This window comes from Anopheles arabiensis, chromosome X (genome assembly GCF_016920715.1).
Source record: "Anopheles arabiensis isolate DONGOLA chromosome X, AaraD3, whole genome shotgun sequence".
In the NCBI taxonomy this organism is placed as follows: Eukaryota; Metazoa; Arthropoda; class Insecta; order Diptera; family Culicidae; genus Anopheles; species Anopheles arabiensis.
The window spans coordinates 14,844,419-14,866,705 of NC_053519.1; the positions used below are offsets into that span (position 1 = coordinate 14,844,419).

The window sequence follows — 22,287 nt, forward strand, 5'->3', positions numbered from 1 at the left end:
CTCCTTGAAGCGCTGGAAATGGCTGCTCGACTCATCGATCGTTCATCGAAGGGAAGGTAAAGCTAGCTGGAAAGCTTCTTCAACACCATCCTAACCATATTTTTTACCGTCTGCTGGTCATGATGTTGGTGTGTGCAACTTCTTCGAAGATGTTAAAGCTTATTGTGCGAAGAAAAAAAAATGCATCCCCGACTGTTCCTGGAACCCCCCCGCAGACCCCGTCGGATTGGAGCAATTTATGTGACCATTGTTTCAGATAAAGAGTCATCCTCATTATCATGGAGCTCACCCTTTATTACTGTTATTATCGTAATCATTATCATCATCATCATCATCATCATCATCGACATCAACATCAAACATCATCGCTGTTGTTATGATCGTGGCAATAGGGGGGGGGGGGGAGGTGGTGGTTGATTGTTTACAGAGCGGGGCAGAATCGATGTTTCGGGCGGGTTTCGCGCCGTTCACGTTTCGATACAGGTTTGATTGCAGCCCGCTCCGGGTTGAACAATTGAACCTTTCAGCGAGCGTCGCCTGTCGCCTTATTAGTTTTGCCGTTGCACAGGCCCTTCCAGGTTCTTTCGAACTGGATCATGACGAATCGATTTTTTTTTTTGGTTTTTGTTTGCCCACGGGTGGGTACACAATGGCTAAAAGGACACAGCACTGACAGGAGACGTCCAAATGTTTTGAGATCGTAAAGAGTGCCAGTTGATCGCGCAGAAAGGTTCGTCGCTTGAGTGGAGGTGAAATATTTTGTTTTAAAATTTCATTTCGCTCTAGCTGTTGAAGCACATCCTTGAGGGATGCAACAATAATCACCGAACCACACCACTGTCCAGCTAAAAAACGCTTTGCAATGTTCGTATTGAGTTTTTTTGTGTTTGTTTGCGCTTCTTTCTCGTCTACCATTTGGCCACTGGATTACCGGGGCTTCTCGTGACATTAATCCCTGTACCAGTGGGTACATTCCCGCCGCTTCCTACCTAATCGATCGAATTGCAGAGTGCTGTTCCCACTCCCCTGCTGTCTGATTGCTGTCGGTCGCTGTGCTGATCGACTTCATCAAACCGTTCAGCGAGCGAAGCGATTGCGACGAGTGGCTTTATCCATTCAGGGCCCAAGAGGTTCGCAAAAACGAACTCAGCCAGCTCTAGGTGAGCCACAGCCCCTGTTTAGACCCTTTCACTAAAACCGCGACGCAACCACGGTAATGATGTGTGGTAAATAATAGCCCACGTAATTAGACCAAATAAACATTATGAGTTATGGCAAGTGGGCACGAATGGCGGGGAGGTGATTTTTCAAACCACCCCATGCGCTGCGTTCAATGGAGAGCAGAGGCGCGTGTGTGAGTGTGTGTGTGTTCGTGAATGACAAACTCCACGCTGGGACATCATTGTGCAACAGTGCACATGTGCATAAGTCGGTGGCCGCGCACATATGCACATAGTGCTGTTGCGCAACGCCTGGTCGCAGGTGAAGGTTCGCCCGGGACAGCACTGCGAAACACGGGCACACGAGAAATCGAAAGCCACCACGGTGCTGGTGCACTACGGTGCAGAGAGATGGATGTTGGAAGTCGAGACGGGGACGGTGCCAGCCATGTTCTGTGTGCCATGTTTGGCTGAATGCGTTTACCGCTTTCCGTTTTATTATTTTGCACACACAAGACACAAGGCGCAGGTCCCAACCGTTTCCCGTGGTCCCGCACTGACTGAGGGTCTTCCCGGTAGGGGGTGGGACTTTGTTTCTTCTTCTTATTATTACTATTAGCTTCAACTGTGACGTTGGGTTGTCGGTTTAGGTGGTGGACGGATTGACTTTCGCTTCGGGTGGGTTGGCATATACACGGTGACACAGGACGTGACTGTCGAAGGGAACGCAACAGTGAGCAAAAATTCAATCGTTTGATCGTTTTTTTACATTTATTGTTAGGTTTAGGCTAACATTGGAAGGGAATTGAAGTATAATATTTGGCGTTCCAGCAAAATTTGACAAAAAATGCACAGTTTTTTACACGTAAAAACAACTGCAAACGAGATACGATCATCTAAAACAAAAGACTTTAGCAAAAGCGACGAACCTCAAATTCATCTTTTGATTGAATGATTTCATCTTTTTATAAACCTTTTTTTGTTGAATTCATGAAGAATCCTGTTATTTGGCAATATTTAAACGAGTAAATAAATAAATTTTTGATCTTGTTAATTGAAAAAAGATACAAAAAATGGATCTGATATGGTCCGTTTTATTTGAATTTAAACAATCTTACGTTCTGTTTCAAATTTTGAATGTAACTCACGTAACCTTCCAGCGATTTGAGCTCTTAAGCCCCAGCAAACCAGGCTAGTAAGAGAGCTAATGCAGTACAAACGTACTTGGTGACCTTTGCTCTCCTTGCCAAAATTGCCTGCTTCACTGTTAGAACTGTGCAGTTTTGGACTTATGGACATACTCTACCCACGGCTCGAAGGAGTCAGTGAGACGGAAACGATTTTGGGAGTATTGTAAGTTGTGTCTGGTGCGCGTCGTACCTTCGGACGAGACCGTTTCCACAAATTGTGCACCAACCAATGAAAAAAAAAAAACACAAGGCTTGGTAAACAAAGGCATGGAGCAAAAGCGAAAAGGTTGACCGTTTTGCAAGCCGTGCTGGTTTAGTACAGGCTCGAGAGGGGGCGGCAGAAAGATGAACTTCGTAATCGATATGACTGCTGGTGTGGTCAGGCAACGGGGGGGGGAGGGGGGTAGAAAGCCGCTCCAGTCGGCCAATGCGATGAAGAGCTTAGAAAAGCGCACAAGTCTTGCGAAATAAAAGCGTCTTGGCTAGGGATGCGTCCGTTGTGCAGGGAGGGGGGAGTGCTGCATTCCAGCGTTTAATCATTTTGCGCCGTTCCGGACCCCGGGGACTAGCTGGTGTGTTGTTGTTAAGGCGACGCGAACCAGACGCGGTCGAGTTCGTTATTTTGTTGAATATTTTAACATTTTGTATTTTTAGGTAAGCATGTTATGCTTTTATTAACCTATCCCATGGCTTGATGGGGAATCTATTGTACCATTGTCAATACATTAGAATTATTACAACCGCTTAGAAAACATCATATGTGTTGCACCATACAACTGAAATAATGACAGAAAATGCCAGATTTAAAAAAATAATCAACATAGGTGCTGCAAGTAAAAGAATAGCTCAACTATAGCTAATATTTACTTATGTAAGCGCTTAACTAGTTTAGCAAGAATCAAACAAAATACAAAAATAAACAGATAAAGAGAAACAAAATGCAAAAGAATGAACTAAAAGCCACAAAAATATGAAAAAAGAAAGAAAAAACAACAGATTTAAACAAAAACTTTCACACATGTAAGCACACATACACACACAATACAACAAAGTACGTACAGATAAAAAATGTCTTGTCACACATATACACACTCATGGCATTCTTATTGAAAGGACTCTTGGGCACTTCATTTGATTTCGTTCTCAGGCAACGGAAGAAAAAAGGGCAAACCGGCACACTGGGAAGCGGAGGGGGGGGGGGGAATAATCACACAAAAAAAGCCCCCAGAGAGCCATAGCAACCCCGCACCAACGAAAAACCAACGATGATAAATGATGGCGTAACGGTGCGGTAATAAATCGAAATGCCGTGGCCCCGTGGTAGTGCGCCGTGCATTATAATTATGAATAATGATTAAATTTTTCTTCCGATCGCTGACGACTGATAAGAGACCGCCGTGGTTCGATTATTAGCAGCCGCTCGATCGCGAATAAAGGGTGGAAAGGAAAAGGCAGGGAAACCGAGGGATCTTTAAAAAATGAGCTTCAGATTAGCAGACTCCAAGTGGGCTGACAGAGGTAGAATGGTTTTCCTTTCGCTGCTGCTGCAAAAAAAACACTTAGCATAGAAATAAAAAGTCATAATCACACACACATCCATCCGGCATTCGATTCAAAATGATTAACAAAAAAAAAAGATTAAAAAAGAGTCGTTAAATGAGCGCGCGAGCCTCCGCGGATCGTTTCGCGCGGGTTTTGAATTGCAAATCGATTAAGCGTTTCATGGTTTGGGTGCGGTAATGTGGAATGATTAGCTTCACGGGTGTTGTATTTTTTTTTCTTTTTCGGCCACGGCGCTAGGCAGCTTCTCGCAGCCGCTTATTAACTCATCACCATCAACTGCCGCCGCAGATGCGGCCGGCTTCCCGCTTTGGACCCACACGGACATTTTTTTTCTAAACTTGGCGTTGACCGTGCTGGACTTCATTTATATGGCGGGAGAGATAGAGAGAGAGCGCGCGAGAGCTGATTAGATGCAGATTATAATCATGCTCCGGAAACGATTAATACATGACAGCGTTTTATTTTTGCTTGCCAGTGTCAGTGGGATGGCCATCGCTGCAAACGGTCGGGACGCTGTGGAGCAAGGTGCAATAAATAATCGTTGAAGAACCACGCTACTGACCCTGGCGTTGTTTGGGGTTAGCTCCAATCGGTGGCGTGTTAAGCTTTTTTTATAGCTTCTAATCAAAAGAAAAAGAGAGAGGGAGAGAGAAAAAGAAGAGATAGAGAGAGCACATTAGACACATTCCGAGCGTGTCCGGGAGATCTAAGCGGACGGTGCCGCCCGTCAGCGAGTGTGTCGAATCTGTGGCTGCCCGGTGCGGAGAAAGAAGCTGCTAATGTGTGCCGCTCAGCCTCAAAGTGGTGACCTCGGCCCATCATCATCAGCAGCAGCACCGCACCACCGCATCATCAGACAGCACCGGCGTTATTGAGCAGGAACCTGTTCGCTGGTCGAGCTGGACTTTGCCGTGTTTGCTAGGTGCCAGCGCAACCAGAAGCGATTATCTGTTGACCCTTGGGGGCTCCGGGACTTGGGAGCGATCTGGGAGGCCTCGTGTCGATGTATGGGAGCTTTAGCTTGCGGAGCAGAATGACATTTATGATGTCTTCTTGGGCGAGCGATTGGGAAAACGGTTGGAAAGTCCAGCTATTAGGGGAGGAAGCTATGTTGAATGAGATTTAAAAACTTTGGCGTTTATTTTATTTTCAAGAGCTGTAGCCATGCGAGTAATTAGAACTAATGTTTTCATTTCAGTTTTTCCCGTTTCTGTCATTAAGCTTGAAAATGTTATTTTTAAGACAATTCATTTTTTTCGATGATTTTTTTACTTCCTTTCTATGGTCTAGCGTTTACTTTATTATCTTTTCATTTTTGTGTTTCTAGTGTAAACTTGTTTTAACATGATTATGTTTGTTCTTTATTAACTTCTCTATTTTTTCCTTTGATTTATCAATTATTTCATCATGTTTTCATTGTCATTTATCCGTTGTTTCCTTTTTTTCGATTTCGTCTATCCATTTATTTACATATGTTTTTCTATTTATTTAATTTTATGTTTTCCGTGTTGTTCCTTTTTTTTAAGAAAATTTGATACACCTTTCAAACATTGTTCTTGCCTTATCTGTTTTAGTTTCCGTAAGGGAAGCTACAATAACTATAATAAACTTTTAAGATTGCTTCCTTTGAACGCATTGACACGTTCGTTCTGCGATGTCACATGAAAATAAACAAAAAAGCCAACAAAAAATCCGTCCCAAAAATACAGAGACGTACTCCTTTTTCCCCCCAGCAGCAAGAGTTACTCTTGTAGCGCGACCTTTGGCCGAGCCGGCGGCGACCCAATCGCCAACATTAATCATCCCCGACGACGACGACGCTTTCCGTGAAGATGATGGTGAAAAAAGTAAATAAATCTTCAATTGCTGCCGTCTTTGCCTCTTTCGCGTAAGGGGAGAGGTTTGTTGGTTTCGGGCTTGTTTCGGGCCAACTTACGCCCGGTCAGCCGACGAGTGACGGAAAACGTGGCCGTGGGCCCCATCGCATCGGTGCCGGTGGATAAGATGATGAGATTAATATTGCATGAGCAGCCAACTCTTGCGCGGGATGAAGAAATGAAGGGTTTTTTTGTTGCTGTTGTGTTGTTTTGTTTTGTCTCGCGCTGTTGATGTGTGAGAGCATTTTCCTCAGGTTTGCTTCCTGAAGCTTTGCGGATCGGTGTAGATAGGTGGAGTGGTGGTAGTGGTGGCAGTGCAAAGCAATCAAAATTTTGTGCGAGCCAAAAACGTGGAAAAAATATTATTTACAAAACAAAACAAAGCAGGAGAAGCACACAAAAAAAAAAAAAATCGAAACAAAATCGGAAGCAAACTCCGGAGCCGATCCAGTGCCCACCGTTTGTGTGCATGCGTCCTTTTGCGGCGAAATCGGTGCGTTTGATCCAAGCAAGCCGCCGCCAGCCCGCCAAAGGCCGCCTGCGCACAACAAGGGCAAGGCGCAAAGTCGTTGCGGTGCGCAGCGCTGCTGAAGTGCAGAGCTAGCCGGCATTGACCCGAGTGGCTTTTATGGTGGGAGCGGGGTTCGGTAGCCCCCGGGGAAAATGGGGAAAAGTGCTCTAAATATGCTTAATACACACGGCGCACAAGTACAAATGGTGATGGGGAGGGGGGTGGGAAAGAAAAAAAAAAGGAAGCACAAAATCAAATGCGCCTGAGAGCAGCAACAGCAGCAAAGTTGAACGAAAGCGCTGAACGATGAAGGAACCGCAAGATGAATGAAAGAAGAGAAATAAAAACTACACACACACACACACACACACACACACACACACACACACACACACACACACACACACACACACACACAAACCGAGAACGCACTGGCTGTCATCGGGAAGTTTGCGATAAGTTAAGCGGCAAACGTTCGTTTGTTTTAGCTTCCACACATGCACTCTTCCTCCTCGTCAGTCCTTTCGAGCGAAAGAGAGAGTAAGGCAGAGTAGGGTAAAGGCACCGGGCTAGCTAAGGAAGGGACAGTGACGGGCGGGAATAGATTATTAAAATGAAACGCTCCTCACCATTTGCCCAGGCATTATAATTTAAGTCAATTTAGATAGGATGTATCTAAAATATTCCTTTGATTTTTTCCGACTCATCCCGATCAACGGGGGAGGGTTTAAGGGGGTGTCTGGTTCTGGCTTCTGACTTTTGTGTGTGTGTGTGTTTTTTGTTACGTTGCTTGTTGTTGCTCGCTTTTGACCGCGCTCGAGAAGTCGGCGTTGTCTAGCGCAAGAAGCGACCTTTTCCAAACCTGTGTCTTCACGGTGTACGGCCGGACGATTGAATCATTGGAATGATTAATTAAAGGTGAGCAACTGTGCACCAGTGCGGGCTTAATGATTCACCTCGAAATGAAGGGATTTGCGCTGCAAGTTAATAGTGCTGTGAAGATCGCTTCTTCGAAGCTGCAAGCCAACCTGCGCAGGCTCGCCAGGAACTGCCAAAGCCTGCCCTTATCTCAGGCAAAACCATTCAGCGAAATATTAGCGTATCATGCTGATCCTTTAGCTAATGATCTTCGCCTAATGTGAAGCGCTGAAGAATAATGCGAGCAGCGAGCCTCCGATTATGGATCTAATTTTCGTCATTCATCATGTGCATCTTGTACCATCTACTGCCCTCGGAAGCACTCATCTAGCTCTGCCGACGTCCACGAAGCAGTCGGCTAACGCACCCTCCGGCTAGCCATCACTTATGATACGGTACGCTTCCCAGAAGCCAACGCAATTCGATCTACGCCTCGAACATGTGTCCTCTGCCGGAGAAGTTCCAGGAACCTGGGGGACCAACACGATAGCCGACCATGCGCTACGATCAGACCTCCGTACACTCACGCTCCCAGGGGCCCCAAGACCTGCCGGAGTACGAAACACACCGCATGCAATAATAAAATTATCATCCACTATTACATGGCAAAGTATCTGCAAACATGGCGCGCCCGGAGATAAACACCGCCTCGCCGCCACTCACGGGGCCGCAACTGCGTCTTTGCTGGAGGTCCTGCAGGGTGCGAGCAACCCTCGTGTACACACGAGCCCGGCTGAGCGCGGTTTTCGGAGCAGAGCGCTAATAGAGATACGCCGGTGCACGGCCGCCATCTACGACCGTGGCGTGACCGGCAATGCGAGCTCCCCCTGTATTATTATGCATTATGCGAAACAGTTTACGCATCGGCTCGGGTTCAGCCCCCCCCCCCGATGTCGCATGTGTGCATGTTTTGGAGCGCGGCGGTGCTGCCGGTGGCAATGTGGTGACGGAGCGCAAACGATTTACATATCGAGGCAGTCCGATCGAACGGAACCGATGATGGATGATGGGAAAGGGGCTCCCACGGGGTTGCTCCCGGTGTGCCCGGAGTGACAAATACTGCCAGCTCACGGGAGCTTCCCAAGTTTGCCTTCCCTCCCCGAGGGCAAGATCCCGGCCGTGCGATAATCGAATGCGTAAATCGACAAGATAAGCAAGCGAAACCGAATGTCCCGTGCGCTGCAGGCCCTCGCCAATTCTTCGCCCGCTGCACCGTCGGTTGACACATGACTCTGTGTCCTCCACCTTCTGTTCGTGTAGCGCTGAAACTGGTGCTGCAATCGTGTAAAACTGAACGTCTTTGAATCGTTCCCATCCGTGCTGTGGGCCCTCCCTTTTGGAGGTGGAAATCGGCACCGATCGCCAATTCTGTCACGATCGACTTCAGTTCTCGGCTGCCGTAGCATCGCGGTGTCTAGAGAGTGAACGAAGGGTAATTGAAAAAAAAGCGCTGGGTAAAGAGAAGGTAACGCAACGGAGAAAAACAACAACAACATAACCCTAAACACCGAACATACTTGTAAGAGGAGATCGCAGGAGCTCCTCGCAAAGCCATGTTGGAGCTCGTGGAGCTGATGTTACGTCTTGCGGTTGCTCCACTGATTTTTCGGTAGCAATCGCAACATGCTTCCCTTCCAAAGTGCTTATACACACACATACGGCAAGCTGAAAAATGTGTTTCATTACAGTGTGTGTTTGTGTGTGGTGCTGGCCAGGAATGAAAATGTAACGGCGAATAAATGGACACAGTGGTGCGCATAGTGGACGTTTGTTTAAATTAACGCTTCCGAGATGAAGATTTCTTGAAGATATTCAACGGTTCTAGTGTTAAACATTGAAGTTCACGCAAGAAAGGTGTAAAGTCAATAAGGCATTTGAATTCTTCGATATATTCTTAGTGTTTGCTCCAGAAAAGCCAATATTCAATTCAATTCAATTCAATAGGTTCTTTTATCCAGGTTATTGTACTAGATTGAAGATATTCAACGATTCTAGTGTTAAACATTGAAGTTCACGCAAGAATGGTGTAAAGTCGATAAGGCATTTGAATTCTTCGATATATTCTTAGTGTTTACTCCAGAAAAGCCAAACTCTTCTTTGACATTGAGAACCTAGTTGTCCGAGACATCTTTGCGCGTACTGATGTACTGAGGTCCAACTTAGATCTTTGCGTTATGATCCAGGTTCTAGGTTCTTTTATCCAGGTTATTGTACTAAGCTGACGTTCTGCCTAATCCAGCAATCGAAGTTCAATACTTGACGGACCTTTCATCAGATATGGACAACTACCTCTATTCCCTGCTATTCCTTCTATTCCTACTTTCCTGCAATATCTCTCACGCCAAACGCAATCCTACAGCATGATTTTATGGCTGCAAAGACCTCTGCCTGACCCACCGTGTTAAATTGCACGGAATTCCACGGAGCGAACGTACCAGAGCGAAGTTGCAGCCTGCAGTAAGTACGAACCCCGCTCCGAGCAGTGCGGGAAAGCAATTTAATTAATTATTTAAATTTAAGCATACATTTTAGGCTAATAAACGATCGCATGAGTATGTAATCGTGAATTCATTAGCCGGGTTGTCTGCTACAACTGAGCTCGGCAAGAGCGTAAGTCGACTGTGCAGTTCGAACTTTCGGGCAGCAGTCGATAATGATTCTTTCCTGCCCGTTCTTTACCACCCCTGGGAGGATCGAGAGCGCAATCGAAACATGCGCTGAACACGCGTAATGGTGGGCAGCTAGATGGAAGGTTACAACTGGTCCACGGCATACCCGACGCTGGAGACGTTGTGGTGTTTTTATTTTTATTTTTACTTTGCTTTACTTTTTGCCTTTTGCTTTTTGCTGTTTTGACAAAATCGTTGCATGTCGCCCTAATGCCAGCAACAGCGACGCAATGTCAGCGAGTAAACGCATAATTTTCGGAGCACTTCCCCGCTTCTTATACCCTTCGGGCTGGAGAGAGACAGAGATCGCAAACGCAACTCCGTACACCGGATGGCTGAAAGCAACATGGACAAATACGTACACACACACACACACACACGCTCGATGCAGATGCGTTAAATGGCTTTTAATTTTCCGAACAAAAAAAAAGGGCCCCATGCGAAATAATACCCTCTCTCTGGCCAGACAAAACGTTTGTGCCCATTGGCACTGGTGTTTTGCTTTGTTTTGGTGTTCTGTTATGGTTTTGCATTCCCCGTGTGCAACTGTCAGTGAAGAAGAACGACCGAGCCCATCGTAGCCGACGCCACGCACCGCTCGATCTGTTGCTTCGGTTCGGTTTCGGTAATAATCTTCATAAAATCGCACGCGAGCAAAGACACCGGGTTTCGTACGCCGGGTGCCGGGCAACTCCCGGGTAACATAAGGGAACTAGCGAAAATTAGCAAATTCCTGCTGATTAGCGCGCCCTGATTGCAGTTCGCCGGAAAAATGGATTGATTTTGGTGGTTAGCTCCCGGGTGGAATAGGAGCCATTTTGGATCGCGATTATGTGCCTACATTGTGTGTGTGTGGGGAAGCGCATGGACCGTGGTTCGGCTTTTCACGTGACCCAGCTAATTATTGTAGCGCTTCGCGCGGCCCATCGTGAAACGACCTGGCCAGTGTGGGAAGGCCAATTTTAATGAGCGTTTGTACATGGGGAGCAGTTGGGCAGAACATTCTTTTGCGCTTTTGCGATCCTTGGGTTGGTTTTCATAGAGTCTAAAAATAGCTGAGACAAGACATATAACAAGAGAAATCTAGAAGTCGCAAATTCTACGCTATTTATGGTTGATTTTTATTAGTTTAACACGTGAATTGAAATCTATTGGGTTCGATTGGATGAGTCGATTTGAGCACAGTATGAGAAAGAGCTAGATCTTCACCACCCAACAGTTGGTGACGGCTCGAAAGGGAGAAATAAACTCCAACTAGAATAACCCAAATGTCCAACTCCTAGACTTGTCCTGTACCGTGTCACTCCGATGTGCAAATAAAGCATAAATAATGTCTTCTCCGTCCTTACAGTGCTCCTGTCACTTCTAATCAGATCTTGGCTTTAAGACATCGCTCCAACAGGAACGCAGAACGCGCCTCTAAGTCGATGGTGTTGTAACATTGAGCCTTTGTCCAGCCGAAAAGAACCGGTCCCGCAAAAGCCGAACCGAACATCGATTTTTCGGGCAACCGTATCGATAAATGTCATTAGTGGCGTGTTGTGGTCCGATACATTTGGGGTGGCATCTCCTCCGTTTGTACCCGACCCGCAAACCCACAATCGGATTACACTGCTTCGTCGGGCACATTAGCTGCGGTATAATTGATTTATTAACTTGTGTTGTGGGATTTTTCCTTTTCCGTTTCTGTGAGGTTACGTAAGGGGTGACAGCATTGTGCCATATATCTCTGCGTGTAGCATTTGGAGCTGTAAGTTTTAGGAAGTTCCAAAGCTGTCTGGATGGCTATGTTCTGGTGCAGGCTTCTACAAGAGTTCTGCAACAGTGGGCTGGAGTTTGAAGATATTGGAGATGCGCCGTTTTGCAGCTCACCGACTGTTTGCGACAAAGCTAACCAAACAGAGGAATGATCTATATGTTAGATCTTCGCCTGGAATGGATAAACCATTTGGATAATGCGGCAATAAAATCCATTGGAGCAACGGCTGCATACTTTCAGCTTCACGATGCGCAGTACAGAAAACTCCGTGTGAAACCTTCAACGCCAAGCAAAAGGAAGATACGCTTATCTCGGACGGCCAAATCTTTAATGCACCTTCTCGAGAAGATTTTTCAGATCTTTAGACACACATATTCTACATCCCATTGCCTCAAAGCCACACGCGACGACGGACCACACACACAGACACACCGAGAGAGCGAAACAGCGGACACTAGGCGACAATGCGATACCGGTCGACGCAATAACCACCGCCCAACGTCCTTCGGGGTCGGCAGGGCGCTGGGGAGGACCTTCGCATCTTCATTCGTGTGCACCAAAAATTCCCAAAAAACGATCCGGTAAAATTGAAAACAAAAAAGCAATGAAGAAGCGAACACACGTTGTTGCAAATCAAAAGAAGCACGCGAAAGCCCAACCCGAGAGGAACGGGCGTGAGTTTGGCCTGCTACAAAACGCGCCACGGCTGGTGCAATCGGAGCACTGGAATGGCCGCTGGCCGCTGTCTGGGTCGCCCCATTGTTCGGAGCTCCCGCTTTGAATTGCATGCGGGTAGGTGCAAGTAGGTGCAGCGATGGTTGGGTATTACTTTGCCGCTTTCTGGCCTTTTTTTTTTGTTTTTTTGGTTTGCACTCTCGGGCATTACTTCTTTAACCGTCGCGAGAATGTTTGCTGAGTTTCTGAGGTGCCCTTTGCTTGGTTCCTTCTTGCTCATACATAGTCACGCACATACACATAGACACATATGCGTATAAGAACATCTTCTCGCTCTGTCTGAAGTTCCCGGATACTTTGTTGAAACACCGAGCGTAGCACCTAGCGAGCGCAAACTCCTTCCCGTGACATACGGTTAGGAAGCAAGAACCAGCGAGAGAGCAAGAGAGCTGTATAGAGAGTTGCCATTGCCAACAGAAAGAAGAACAAAAGCATAAATGCAGTGACATGGAAATGAAGGACCCGGCCGAAGGACAAGGCACGCGATCCCAGGGTACGACATACACAAGCGGGAACAAAACGAAAAACTTCCTCCGAAACCGCCCCAGCCAAACCCGTCCCGGTCCCGGAGCGGCAAGAGAGACATCAAGTGCGGGCCCCCGGAAGGTACCAGATCGCACAAGATGTGATCCAGCAATCCTGCAAGCACGCAGGAGCGCGGTTTCGGGGTTGATAGAGCGAACTGGGCGGAACAAAAGCGAAAACAATCTCCCAAGAATACGCTTCTATATAGATATGTATGACCGATTTTTTGTTCCTCAATATTGTGTATGTATGTGTGCGTGTGCGCTATGTTCTTTTCATCCGATACGCGTTCCCGATTGTCCGCGTGGTATGATGAGCGGGGAGCGTTTCTGCAGGATTTAAACTGATCGGGAGAGACGACAAAAAGAACTACGGCATGGTGAACAAACCCGAAGGAAGAAAAAAAAAAACGCACAGCCACGGTGAACGATAAAGTCAGTTTGACAAATTTATGCTTTGCAAAATGGATTTGAACTCCCCTTTCCCCCGTCGAGTAATGGGTGCGGACACACGCGGACAAACGAACGAACGAGAGAGAGAGAGAGAGAGATGGCGAGCGATGAATTGGAATATTTGGAACGTGTGTGCACCGAAACGGGCCCATCAGCCTGAAGGTAAACCTTCCGAAGGCCATCTGTAGCGCTTCGTACCAGCCAATCCATTTCCCAAGCAGACAAAAAAAGGGAGACGAAAAGGGAACCAAGATGCCTGACGGGATTTTGCGTTTCTTTTGTGCGACACATGTCGGGTTTCGGGGCACAGGTCTGGATAATGAGAAGCGGCGAAGAGGTTGTCGGTTTAATAATGCCCGGGCACAACGACGGTCTTGTGGCGATAAAGAGTCGTTGGAATAGAGCAGCAGCAGCAGCAAAAGAGAAAAAAGCTGGAGAATCCCAAACTCTCCTCGACTGAACCACGGACGGACCGAAGCTGACGGGCGGACGATGACAAATTGCCAAAGGTCTTGATGCATGAAATTGGTCCAGGATCTCGAGGGGCTTTCCCCCGCTGTTTATGGTCCTTTTGCCTGCCCTGCGAATCCGTCACGGATGTGCGGTTTTTGCGCACCGCGGTTTGGTTCTCAGTTTTGTCATAGAAGTCTGATGTTGTCCAAATGATTCCTGCTGGCAGAATCGCGAACTCCAGTATGCACTGGCACAATGTGTCCAGATGCGGTGTGTTCTGTGTGCATTGGATTGTGTTTTTTGTTGTTTTTGAAGTTTGGTGCCTCGGTTTTGTGCAATTACCATGCCATCATGGGAATTTCAGGCACTTCCCACAAACTCCAAAACATGCTCGCCCAAGAGTGCAGCGACAGAGATTAGACTCGGTGCGTGAAAATCTTATCCCACGTTCCATAAATTAACCGCACCCATTATCGAGCGTACAGGACACGAATTCCCGCGGGTAAACACTTGCGCACTTTCGGGAATTTTGGACTGGAACGTGATCTGCGGTCGCCGATTTCCTGAAGGACTGCCTTTTTTTACAGTCTCCATTCTAGCCGATCACTATCGGCAGACAATTTGTCACACTATGCAGCGCGCGATAGCCTAGACAGATGAGCGCACGGGCTGGCCATCCAACCTTGAACTTGAAGCTCGCCAGTGTGTGTGCAGCTGGCCGATAAAGTTGGAACGACAGTAACATCCCGCGAATGTACCGCGACCGCGCGAGCTGATAATGAACCGCCAAGGCGTCCTGGGGCCGCCACAATCGAACGATGATGGCAATTGTTGCTGCGGAGACAGTGCGTGAAAAAGAGAGAGAATGAGAGACCTGACGCACGTGATTAATGGAGTGACTGATAAATTGCTATCGCGTGTCCGGCTGGGTTGTGGCGCGTTGGCCGGCCAGGCAGGTTTTGGTGGTGCTGTTGACAAGAGACGCCCCTCACGTGGATTGTTCCTGGACGTCCTACATCGTCTCGCAGTAGCCACGCAGAGAAATATCGCTATCAATCAACTTCGCTAGCCGGAGTTCGTCGGAGCTTTCGCAGTTGACGAACTTCTCGCCGGCTCCCGGGGGGCGTCCAGATGGCATCTTGATTTGTTCAGCGAGATCATATGCCACACATACACCGGTCGGGAGCGGAAGCACCAAAACCACAGCAAGGGCCCGAGCCACTTCCGGCCGGATGGACGGACGGCCATCCAGCAATCAATCATTTTTAATAGGATCCCGATTGGCGTACCTCGTATTGCGAAAAGTTTTGATTGTGCTTTGTTGGGGAGTTGGGAGCGCACGATTGCCTAGCGCGCTCTCCCAAGTTGGTTGTCCGGTACCGCATTGACAGATGATTTATGAGCTACACTCTCCTAGCCCTTCAGGCGAAACATCCCTTGCACACGGCAAACATCCCATCCCGCGTGGGGTAATTGATTCGTCATCCGGAGCAGTGCGGCGCATCCTCATCAGCAAACGCTTACGGTGCCACCCGCTGACCGACGGTGTCCACCGTGCGTACACAGTTCGGTCATTATATCGCGTTTTCGGACACCTCTGCAGCGGGCTGCAGCGCGGTAGTGTAGTTGTTTACCCGTTTTGTAAAACATGCCCTTTTTGCGCTCCAGTGAAACATTGTAAGACACCAGCCCGGGCCAAGGGTGCAGCGCGTGATCGTGCTCCAGAAATTCGCGACCGAAAGCGACGCTCGACAGCGGCCATTAATCGAGCAGCGAGAGAAACAACTTGTTACGCCCGGGGACGCTGCGGGAGTTCCGGCCGAAAGTCGCCAAACGTCGCGTTCCGGGAGAATCACTTGGCAGGTGCCTGTAAGCGAAATCCTACACTAATGGAGCAACTCCCGGTGCACGCAGGTGAACATGAGATTGGCTTGCGTGTCGGTATGCAACACGGGCTAGCAACATTGTTGCAGTCGCGCTGATATGCGGATCTGAAACCTAGGATTGCTGCTGAGGGAAGTCGAACGTCGAACGCGTGGGCTAGTTCAAGGAGCAGGCCGTTCGGCCGCATCCATCCAGATCCACACAAAGGGGCAGAGTATTGCATTTAGAAACAATCAAGACGATGTTTTGCATTTGAAGTCTATGCAAATGGTCCGATTGAGACCTTCCCTCACAGGGGTTGGCTGCTCTTTGCTGGGATCATATTTTTGGCTTGCGAATGTCTCTCCATCTCTCGCTTTGTCTTGTTAATGCATTCAACCGATCCCGCGCCTACCCCACAGAGAGCTAGATCCTCACCAGAGGGCGCCACCGACCGCCCAGCTAAATGATTTCATAACTGTTGCCATTCTCCGCTGCGCCGCGGCGACTTATTCATGAATTTCAGCTTCCATTCATTGCTGTTCCGCTTTTATTTGCGCGAAAGTGGCACAACGGCGCTTCCTTCCTGGATGAGTTTGGCCGTTTGTTGCGCTCCCAGGAGGAGCGGGTTTGGCACAAAACCACCCCAACCCGAACACTGCACCGTACCGCACCGCCCGGCTCGGTCATGAATACATAATTTTCCACCGTACCGGGGGTGTGTTTGCAGTGCTGGTCGCGGAAAAACTTCCAGCCAACGGCGAGCAAAGCGCGGAACAGGAAGCAGCGTTGCGATGGTGGTAAATAAACCGACCCGCAAAACGGGGGAAAAAACTCTTTCCGATGCTACGATAAGATTAAGTCCCAACGGTACACTTCATTCTTTGCTGCGCCCCCGCGAATGGGTGAGTTTTGGAGGTGCCGCAACAGCTACAGCCACAAAAGCAGCAGCAAAGATGTTGAAAAAGGTACCTTTCTTTTCTTGAACCTGTGGGTTTTTAGTTTTCTGTGGACGCTGCCACTAACCACCATTGGAGCTGAAGATGCCTGCAAACGGTAGACGGTACACCGCATGACGAGAAGAATTTACAAACGGCGGATGATAAATCAAGCAGATGAGGAGCTTGCTGATAAAAAAGGACGAGCTGCTAAGGATGAAAAGCATCAAGTAACAACATAAGAGCAGTGTTAGTAGCCTTGAACGCCAAAAAAAAAATGCTTCACCGAGTAGTGGATGCAAACCAAACGAAACTTAAACCTTGATAAGAGTTTTAGTGTTGAAGTATTGCCGAAATACAGGCAGTTATCTTCGAAAGCTGATTTGAGAGTGTTGCTAGAGAAGTCTATTTATAGATTTACATAAAAAAAAGTTTAGTGAAATCTATAATGAGTTCCTTGTGTAATGGATTCTAAGCACGTCGTGAAAGTAATCAATTAGAAGAGTAAATGTACCAATAGTGGTGCAATTTGTAGTGGTACCGATGCGTTTTAATGGATTTAAAGTTTCAGGAAGTACAATTTCTGAAAACTTTGACACATATTTTAAAAAAATAATATACATATATTTGTGACTGCTTCGTTGTACCTATAATGGTGGTATGGTTCTTATAGTCGTCGTATTGTGTTCCTATAGTGGTGGTAAACAAAGATACCTCCAAAACAGTGTATAATATCAATGAAACTTAGTTTAGAAGCTGTTTTCGTATGAATAGCAAGGATTACTGCCATAATATAGGTTTCTTGCGTAATTTGATCGTGAAAAAATGTATAAATTTGATCAATGAAACTATTGACTAAAGTACTGCATCACACCTGTCGTCAACCTACACCCGGAAGAGTGTGCTTGATTTAAAGTCAATTTTTCATTCAGCCAAATAAGAAAATTTTGGCCTTTTTTGGTAAATTACGTACGTAAAACTCATTTCTGTTGCTTATTTTAGTAAAAATAGTACGAAATGTCAAAAATATCCTCGAAAAATCTAAAATGACCTGTTTTTATTAATTTTATAACTATAACCACTATAGGACCATGCCTGTTTGGTGTATCTATAATGGCACTATGGTAAAAAACACTTATAAATGCATAAATATGGTCAAAAGGCATATAATTTTCCTTAAACAATAACATTTCATAATGGTTATGTTGAAAAACTAGTTATTATGTGGTCATTTAGAACGTTAATAGAAATATGAGTTTCGTTAAGAAATCCCAAGGATTTTGGAAATGTGTTGACACATTTAATAAAATAATGGATTTCTCGGTCACTAAGTAACGGAATGGCCTCATTTTTCTTTAAAACCCTTTGTAAAAGGCGAAAGAACATTTCACACTATCATAAATAACTTAATTACTTTTAATTTGCCGTATGGAGCGCATTTTAATGTAATACTACCACTATTGGTACTACCACCACTATAGGTACGTTTACCCTATATGTTCTTCAATATTTTTTTTTGTTTAACAAAAAGTTGATCAATTGCTTACATTTTACTTTCGACTATTTTGGTTGTTTTGTGATGTTTAAGGAAGCTCTTTTTTTGCAATGTTGTTTGACATTTGCCAACGAAATGACGTCATCGATAAAACTAACCGTGTCGCAGCCGTGACATCAGTTGGAGCGAAGCTGATTATAGACATAGATTGCCAACTGTTGTTTGTTGGAATGAGAAACCCTGTAAAAGGAAATGTCACAGTTTTTTTTTACAGAAAATTTGAAAATATCATGAAACGCGATTACAATTATTTCTTCCTATAAACTTCCTTTATGTTCAAAGTACTATTGTATTGCTATTGTAGCGACCTTGGCCGCTACGATATAGACCAGGGGCCTCCAAACTTTTCAGCTCGCGGGCTGCATTGCTTAAAAAATAACTATGTTGAGGGCCATTTGAAGCTACCTTTAACTGATGAGTGAACGTTTAAATCTCGTTTTTATAATAAAATACCAACGATACTTGTACAGTTTCGTGTTACTAAAGTTTGATTTTTGTCTAAGAAAAGTAAAAAATACATTTTAATTAAAAAAATCATAATAACGTAATATTTATATTAACTCTGGCAAAGTCATCGTGGGCCGCATTTTAAGCTCTTGAGGGCCGCATGCGGCCCGCGGGCCGTAGTTTGGAGACCCCTGATATAGACCGTCGATGACAGCTGATAACGGCGGCCGTATCCGTACAGGCGGCTAAAGAACACGAACCGTGAAATAGGAGAGGAGGTGAGAGAAAGATCATCGTGAGAATGGAGAGAGGACAAGGTTGACGATCAAAGGAGCAAACGGGCGATGGCGGTAAAAAGATGAAGGAGATTCTGGTGTCGGTGCTTGGCTAGATTGGAAGTGTAGTTAATTGAAATAAAAGTTCTGGTGTTGGGGAGCATAAAATTTAGCATTTTATTTATAATAAATAGTTCTAACCGTTTCACTATAAACAAGAAGGAACAATTTAAAACAAATATTGTCTCAAGCAACATTGCCTCAGTTTATCAGCTGCTCCAGCACTTTGCGTTACAGTTGTTTCGCTACTTTAAATATTAAATAAAAATGTGTGCACACACACACCCCTTGATTCAATGGAGCAGTCGTGGAGAAAGCAAAAAGGGATTCGCACGTAGAAAAGGGAAAAAATACAGTAAAATGAGATGAAAAATCTGCCCAAAATTCCGTCCGTTCGGGCCCCCACTCAGTCTGCCAGTGAAACGCGAAAAACAGATTCTCCCAAACAGAGGCCCGCACCGCGATTATCAGGTAGCGTGAGAATCGCACCAACCACAGTGCGCGTGCCAAGCAGCTTACAGCATTGTCTGTCTCGTTTCGGTGGAAAATTGTGCGTGCAGTGTGGAGAACGCCTCACGTGGACAACCGTGCAGTAGGGATGGGGGCGGTGTGGGGAACCGACCGAATGTTTTGCGGATGTTCGTGGGGATTTGACATGCCCGCACGTTCTTCCTGCCCACCACATGGTCCTGCCTCCTTTGCACCCTTCTTTGCATAGGAAAAGGGAACGCTTTTCCCGGTGCCTTCATTTCGGTAAAACACACGGCCGGTGCGGGTTGAAGTTTGGGTTGGAATTTGAACGGCTGGGGAAGATGTGCGGGGAAAACAAACGAAATGTATCGCAATGTGCGCGCATGTGTGTGTGTAGGAAGGTGATGAGATGAGCGGGAGATATGGTTGAGTATGGTGGCAGAATAATACATGAAACAATATTAAGCCGACAGATGAAATGTGCTTCGTGGATGGGAAATGCTTTGCGATTCGGTTTTATTCCAATTTTCCTTTGCTTGCGTGTGTTTCTGGGTGTGTACGTGCACGTGTTCGTAGAAGGACAAGCAAGTATTAACGACGGCCAACACAAACACACACACACACACACACACACACACACACACACACACACACACACACACACAGAATAAAGCGTTGGAACACCCGTGCGGGGATGCCAAAAATTGCGCAGAAACAACCGCTAGAGCATAAACATAAATAAATAAACTCGAAAATTCCTTTCGCCCAGGCTCAAACGGGACTTCACCGGGCGGGGTGAGGAGGCAAAGATAAAGCGTGGAACCGTACCTACCAGCTATCAGCTCCCTGCCCTGCCAAACCCGTTTTTTATACGTCTGCCTCGAGCTCATCCTTATCATCCGTCTCCGATCCGAGCGACAGAAAAACAAGGACACGGAGATTGTTTGCCGTTATTTGAGGTTAGTTTGGTGGTGATGATGGCAGTGGTGCTGCTGCTGCTGCTGCCCCCGTACCCGCAACCCACCGTCGAGGCAATAAAAGCGAAGCACGAAGGGGTTTTGTTTTCGTTTCTATGTGCAATGCCGGCCACACTCCAGAGATTCCGCTGGCTGCCCCAGAAAGTAAAAAAACAAAAACAAAATAATCGGGATATGCTCAGGCTTTCCACACGTTTTTCTATGTGTGTGTGCGTGCGTGTGCTCGCTTTTGGAAATTGGCCCACGGCCACGGAAATGGTCCCGAATTGGGAAAGAAGGTCCATATAACTCGCGTGAAATGCGGAAAGAGTATGTTAAGGTGTATTGCAGTGCGGAACTTGTTCGGGGGCAGGTTGCGCTGAGCGGTGGAACAAAGGGCCAAAAGAAATTCAACAACCCAATCTATTAAAGTGTACGTGGACTGGCAGTGTAGAAGTGCGGGAAGGTGGTAGTACGGTAACGAGATTTACAAAAAAAAAAAAAACCTCCGAGGCCCAAGGTACGCAAAACGCCACAACAAATAGCGAACGGGGCGCACGCAACCACAAAACCACGAATCCACCGAAAACCGAAACTCGAACAAAAACGCACACTCCAGCCGGCAGAGAAGGTAAAGGAGCCTCCCCAGCAGAGACAAAGGCCGCTCGGTGGATCCGCTTGCGGTGGCCGCCCAGAGAGCGCACAGACACACATCGGTGCCCAGGTGCGGACGGTTTTACGATAATGGAAGACGATTTATGGAAGACAATTGCTTAAGGATTCAACGGTTGGGATGGTTTTTCTTCGCGTTTCGGATTTTCCCGAGCCCCTGCTTTGTGCTTTGTGTGTGTGCCGTGTGCGTATGTGCGGGCTGCCCATGTGTTATTGGGCTGCGACGTTTGTCTTGGATATCCCGACCGGCAATGCTGCTATCGTCACCAGGAAAAGCATCCTTTCGTGTGTGTGTGTGTGTGTGTGTGTGTGTGTGTGTGTGTGTGTGTGTGTGTGTGTGTGTGTGTGTGTGTGTGTGTGTGTGTGTGCTTTTTTTTTGTTTTCGCCTCCTGTGCAAGGACATCCTGCCATGATCCACGCTCATTCATTTTCCTTGCTCACACTGGGCCGGGGAGGGAGGGCAATTTCGCCCAGGAAGTATGATGGAGGATTAGTCGGGGCAAAATATTATTACCATAAAGAGATCCGCTTTGGTGGTTACTCGGGTTTTGTTTTGTGTTGCTTCTCCTTCGCCCAGCTTAAAGCAAGAAGCCAAAATAAATAAATAAAGCCCATTCGGCCTTACCTTCCTTAACCATGGCAATAAAATCTATTCTGCCCCACTTGAGTGGGGGTAAAATGCGAAAAAATCTAGCAAGGGAAAGGGTATCCGGAAGCGGGGGAAAGATTATCCTTTTGTTGACACGCTCATTTCTCTTCTTTCCATTATGTGTGTGTGTGTGTATGTGTGTGTGTGTGTGAGCGAACGGCTTTCCACAAATTGGTAACGCTAGGCTAATCTTTCTGGCCCAACATCCTGCCTCACAGTCACATAGCAGGGGGCATTCGGGGCATTGCAGCAGGTGCTGCGATGGGTGTTTTGGGTGAAATGGAGGCAGCAAGGGGTGCTGAGGTGGCAAGACGCGGGCCCAAGTTGTGATATTGTGTAAATGACACAGCATAAATACAAATCAAATGTCAATCGCGTGTCGATGAGTCCGGATTAGCAGCAGCTTAGGTTCGACCGAGCTCGGACGGTTTGAGGACGAACTTAATTTTGGGCTATAATTAGCCTTGATTGGTTGTTACGGCTTTGAAATCTTAAGAACATTGTTGTATAAACAATTCAAAATTTGCGAATTGCTAAAGCGAAGTTCTTTATACACACTTTTTGCATTTGACAACTCCAAATTACCAAA

General features: G+C 46.6%; 1 protein-coding gene across 1 annotated transcript in view; it reads right to left on the minus strand.

Annotated features, from left to right (window-relative positions):
• Positions 1-22,287, minus strand: part of LOC120906683 (transmembrane protein fend-like) — a 66,973-nt gene that overhangs the window by 2,007 nt on the left and 42,679 nt on the right. The window lies entirely within an intron of this gene.